This window comes from Phoxinus phoxinus (genome assembly GCF_949152265.1).
Source record: "Phoxinus phoxinus genome assembly, chromosome: 10".
Classification (NCBI taxonomy): Eukaryota; Metazoa; Chordata; class Actinopteri; order Cypriniformes; family Leuciscidae; genus Phoxinus; species Phoxinus phoxinus.
Window position 1 is genome coordinate 19576131 of NC_136885.1, and position 6467 is coordinate 19582597.

General features: G+C 32.8%; 1 long non-coding RNA gene across 1 annotated transcript; it reads left to right on the forward strand.

Annotated features, from left to right (window-relative positions):
- Positions 1 to 603: 603 nt before the first annotated feature.
- Positions 604 to 4499, forward strand: LOC307006156. Its single transcript, XR_013799410.1, has 3 exons — positions 604 to 1055; positions 1865 to 1924; positions 4379 to 4499. It is a non-coding gene; the product is annotated as an uncharacterized lncRNA (long non-coding RNA).
- The last annotated feature ends 1968 nt before the right edge of the window (positions 4500 to 6467 follow it).

The window sequence follows — 6467 nt, forward strand, 5'->3', positions numbered from 1 at the left end:
TATTTCTTAAAAGTGTACTAGAAGTATTTGGTAATAAATATATGCTTAGTTACACTTTTAAGAAATATGCTAAATGCAACCATACTTTTAGTCAAGTTTTAGTGTACTTAAAGAAAACATGCATATGTTGCTCTTACTTAAAGTAGCCTACATTTTATGTGTACTTTGTGTAAGAACAGCAAAATGATTAAGCTTTTAGTGTTTAAAATGTATGTACTTTATAAACACTTAGGCCTACTGCAATATAGTTTAATTATTTATGTTTTTATCATTTTAATATAAAAAAATACATTTACAATATTTACCAACTTATAATGTATTAGAAACATTTGTCAACTATTATTAGCATTGCAATAAGCTTAACATTATTATTTTTTCACTTTTACTTGTTTGTTGTAAAAGGCTACTTAAGGCTGTTGTCTATTACATGATATTTTGTACTACTGAAATTCCCACAATAATTTCAGCATCATATTTTTTGAAATGCATCATAGATACATTTTCCAAAGAAATGTTAATTTCCAAAAAGGTGTTGTTCTTGTTTAAATTTGAACAATGCGCATAACACACGTGACTAGTCCTTATTGGTTCCAGAGGCGTTGAACGGCTGTGATTGGTTCTTATGAAAATGCGCTCGCATCTCACTCAGAGCTTCAGTTGCTGTGCATGCGGTCCTTGAATGTGATTAGATTTAGACGTTTAAATTTAAACTGTTAAAATATTTATAGCGATCGTGTTTCTTTAGAGGACTTGGAGGAAACCACGCAATTAATATGGATTGGGTGATGTTTTTTGCGATTCACTTTTTGAAACGTGAACAGATCTGGTGAATCGTTCATCGGAGGGATATGTCAGTTTTTCTTTCGAAGATTAACGAAAGTCTTAAATGGTTTGGAACTACTTAAGGGTGAGTGATCATGACACCATTTCGTATTTTTGGCACAAAGTGTAACATCACGTCTTTTTCAGTTCAGCTACATTCAATTTGCCCAAGATTTTCAAGTCAAAGTCGAAGCAGACTCGAAGAGATGAAGATTCTGCCTCAGAAGTTACTGGTAAGTTTTAGTTGCTGTTTCCATAAATAACTATAGCTCACTGTTTAGTGGTTTTCCTAGGTGGATAGGTCTGCTATGCATTTGCTAATATGACTTGCACGTGGAATACTGACCATAACCGCTGTAACACGATACTGACACTGAACTCTAGCAACTTCTGCACTGTCAAAGTCTAAAGTCTTTGATAAATCTGTTTAAAATCTATGTGGAGACATTTATCTGTCTTAAAACAACTATAAAACATTGTCCAATGCATCTTCAAAAAAATGAATTAGTTATTATAATATTATGTACATCATTATATTAATATAATTTTTATTTGCTGAAGCTGTGTATTTATTTCTGATTTCCTGAAGAATTTGGCTTCATTGTTATGATGTAAATTATCTTTAATGTTTAAATTATCACAATTAAGTATACATGTTTGAAAAAACATGTTATGAATATAGTTACCTTTGTCTTGAGCTGACCAGCCAATTATGGTAGTGTGTGTTGATTGGTGTTTATATTTGTTCAAGCTTGACAACCTTATTGCCTTTTTGATTACTTTCTAATATATATTTCTAATTACAAATAAGTACAAAGATTAAATTGTTAAAAGGGATGCTTATAAGAGAGCGTATCTAAACTGCCGAGTCTGTGAAGGGTTTTGATTATATTACCCACCAAGTACATTGTACTCAGCATACTGTCATTCTTAAAAACAAAACTAATCATTCTTCATAATTTGCCTGCCTTATATATTTGTGTGTATGTATATATATATATATTTATAAATCTCTCTTTTTTTTTTATTTGTTGTTTTTCAGACTAGCTGCTATAGAAGAAAAACAGAAATCTGAGTGCAGAGACAAGCGAAGAAGAGAGTAGTAAGTAGTGATGCACCGATTGATCGGCTGGTGACCGGAATTGGCAGATTTTCACGTGATCGGCCATGACCTCGGGCGCCATATGATTAACATCGCACAACATCAGCAATCAGACATGCACACGGACCGCACATGTAGGAAACCTCGTGAATTATGGCCGTTTCACACCGCAAGCGTGAGCAGCGGGTTTTATTTTTTGTGTGTGAATGCTCTCATTGATTGACATTCACGCCCGAAAAAATACGCGGAGCAGGAGTGCGTTAAAGTGAAAACACACTTTTGATGGACAAAATAAATATGATTTCACACAAAAAATGCCCAAAATGGACAGAATGTGCATGTCTAGCAGTGTTGTTTTTGGCAGCCCTTTTACTTTTAGACTTATGGTGCGTTCACACCGGACGCGAATAGCGCGTCAGGCGCAAGTCATTTCAATGTTAAGTCAATGCAAAGACGCGTTTCGCGCGTAAAACGCGTGTAACGCGTCTTTGCATTGACTTAACATTGAAATCACTCGCGCCTGACGCGCTATTCGCGTCCGGTGTGTGGGTGCAGTTAGTCTTAGTCTTTTTGACGAAAATGCTTTTTAGTTTTAGTCACATTTTAGTCACTTATAAACTTGATAGTTTTAGTCAAGTTTTAGTCGACGAAAACGCAAAAAGGTTTTAGTCAAGTTTTAGTCGACGAAAACACAAAAAGGTTTTAGTCAATTTTAGTAAAAAAAAAAAGAAAGAAAAAAAGTAGTCTTTAATAAATTAATTTAGGTTAAAAAGTATTGGAAATGGGCTTAGGTTTGACAGGTTGCAGCAAGTTGCAATTCATAAAACAACAGTTAACCTTAAAACCTTTGCATAATAAACTAGACTTTCTGAATAATTCGATTGGTTGGGTCCTTACATGCGCTTCGTGAGGCACACACGCACACTAGCACACACACGCAAGGTCTCTCGCTCCCTTCCTCTGGCTGTGCGCGCGCTGCGCGCTCTTGCTCGCTCTATCTAGATTCCGAGAGATTCAGATTTGCGGGCAATTCTGAAATTATTGTACATTATGGGATTTTTTTCATTATTGATCGTACATCGTACAACAACGATTAGAATGCGGCATTGCTGATACTTTTTTTAGCTCAACAGACCGATTTCACGCAAAATAGGCAGAAATTACATTGTGAACGTCAGACTTACAATCATTTTCGTTCCATCTCGTCTCGTCAACGAAAACTCGAAAACGTCTCGTCATGTTTTAGTCACCTTAGAGCCATTTTTAGCTAGTCATCGTAACGTTATCGTCATAAAAAAAAGGTGCGTCAACGAAATAATTGCGTTATCGTCATCGTTGACGAAAACAACATTGATGTCTAGTGTGTTTAACAAGAACTGGAGTAGGCTAGAAAATGAACACAAAAATATTTGTAGAAAATGTACCCATTTAAACTTGTTTTAATTATTCAGTTTGGGTAAAAGTATATGGTGTTTTATTTATTAAAAAAATAATAATAATAAATTAAGAGTTCAGATGCAATTTAAGCCTCTAAGTGCCATCTGAAATTTTCTTCTAGAATGATCATTTTTATCAAGCTTGAATATTTAAGTTCAGTAATTTATCTTAAATGGCAATGAAAATTACCTATTTGTCATTTAAGTGAAATTACTGAACTTAAATATATGAACTTGATAAAAATGATAATTTTAGAAGAAAATTTTTATCGGAATCGGCTAAAATCGGTATCAGCAGGTCAAACTCAGTGAAAAATCGGAATCGGCCTATACAATTGTAATCGGTGCATCTCTAGTAGTAAGTATGGTTTAATCTCATATCACCTCAGTTATGGAGATTTTTGAATCCGGACTATTGAATGGTGATTCGGTCATGACGTATGTGTTTCTGTACATCACTTTTTTTTGCTCTCGAAGTCAAAGGGGGCTGACTAAAACAAATAATAATGCTAAAAATAAAGATTAGCATTTGTTATACATTATAATTATTATACTTGTCTGTTTTTTTTTGCTGTGATACAGTGTCATAACATGTAGACCTCACTGTTGTTCAGCAAGACTTAATGTTTGTTCTGTTTGATGTAGATATTTTATTAACTCCTTTTTTGCATTATATTAACATTTTATATTGAATGTCTTCTGTTAAAATATGAACTAAGCATTACATGCCATATAAAAAAATGTGGTTACGACTTGTTCCCTGAGAGCAGGGAAAGAGACATCGATGACGCTTTGGGGAATGCCCTCCATGTGAACCGGTGTCTAAAAAGCTATAAAATCACGGCAAACAAATTTGGCGACAACCTATGACACTATAAGTGCGACCCAGAAGTATAAAAGGGGCGCCTAAATACGCAGTGCAAGTTCCTTTTCGAAAGGGAACAGTGACTTTTTTAACAGATGTTAATTTTGCTTTAATATTTAAAATAATAATAATAATATTTTTCCCTTTTCATAGATACTGTGATCAAACAGTTTCCGACCACGCCAGTGTCTGAGGTGCGAGCACTGATCAGAAGAAAATGCAACAATGAGGCAAACTCCAAGACCAATCATTTCAATTCGCTTGAAGGATGAAGGACTGTTCACAGCTATTGTATTTCACTTTGTTTGACTTTGTTGAACTTATTCCTTTAAGTTCTTTTTTTTTTGTTCTGTTTAATACTTCTGCAGATCAATGCATTTTATGTTAATGTATTTTGTTTAATTTTCATATGTTGCTGTACTAATGTAGTGCATTAAAGTTTACTATCTTTCAAAGAGTGTTTGTGTGTGTTTTATACAAATATTGTTTTTACTGTGTTTAACTGAATTATAATTTTTAACTGTATTTTTAATACATTAAAATATATTTTTTTCATACTGAATGGTTTTGTTCAAAAATATATTTTTTATATACTAATAGTGGGTCTTATAGTGTTCTACTAATACATTATTAATAACCTGATATTATATTTAAAATATACTGGGAACACATTAATATTATGTTAAAAATATATTTAAGTTGTATTTCGAAAGTACATTTAAAATGTATTAAAAATACAATTTAACGAAGTGCTATTAAATTACACTAAATGTACTTAAAATAGTTCCATTTTAACACAATTAAGTATATTAAAATATATTACTATTAAAATTGAACTTAAATACATATAAAAGTACATTTAGTATACTTGAAGTTGTTCCAAAATAACACATTTAATACATAATTAATACAATACACTTAAAATACATTAAGTATATCAAAATAAGCACACTTTAAATATATTTCCTTTTCACCTGGGCAGTCAAGATATGACAGAGATGATTATGTGACCATTGTAATGGAAATTTTACTTTTAGATGTGTTCTTTTACTTTTAGATGTGTACAACTTTTATTAACGTTGAAGATTTATTTTTACTCATAAGCATTTAAAGAAATATAATCATATAAGCTAAAGCACATTATTAAAGATATATAACCAAGCTTTTAGAAAAGCTTGCAGGAACAAAATGTTCTGGGTCATAAGAAGGCTGAGACTATGTGTACTCCAAGTGACCTTTTGTACTTCAAGTTTGAAAATATGTGTGCGCAGTTTCGATCAGCAGTTAAAATCAGCAGTTAAAAACAGGAAACTTTTTGCTGATATAGCATTGTTCTGTCTGGATGGAATTTATGTTAGACATGAGATCTTGAGCTAAGATGTTTCCCTTTAAGGTAACAAAGATTTTTTTTTTTAGACAGGATGTGTTAGGGTATAACCTTAGCGAAAGGGACTAGCCTTTGCCTTCTCATATTCAGATGCTGTCTGTATGCCTATTTCATGCATGAAGCACAATTTGTTTAATCTTTCGAGAATCTACTTTGTCTCCTTCATCCAGGTTTTAATATTGATAATTTCCACAACACCATCAACTTCGAAAATATCATAAAAGGTTGCCTTGTATTTTTTATTATTCACTTTTAACTTTAACTTTTAAGTTGTATACAGACATACACTGACATGCTGATTGCGGTGCCCATTTAACAATGAGCACTTAAATAAGCCACTCTTTATGACCAATCACATTAATAACTGCTATAGTATTTATTTTCAGGGCAGGAGTATAATTTTGTTAAATACAGCGAGAATGTGACCTCCACCCAAGGCACCCCATATGACTATTACTCTGTGATGCATTATGGTAAACTTGACTTCAGTAACGGTAATGGATCCACGATCATCACCAAGCTTCCTGAGTTCCAAGATGTGATTGGTCAACGCCTGGACATCAGTGAATATGATGCGATTGAGCTCAACAAATTGTTGTACAAACTATAAATGCAGTGAGTATTTTACATACATTGCTTTCGTTTGGGTTTTTATAGATTTCATAGTTTTATAGTTTAAGTGGATTCTATGTAAGATTAAAATGTTGCAGTTTGTTAAGAGTATAACAAAATATGCATTCCATCATCTAAGAAACATTGCTAGAATTAGGCCTAACCTCACTATGCCTGATGTTGAAAGGCTTATTCATGCATTTGTTACATCTGATTATTGTAATGACCTATTTGTTGGATTAC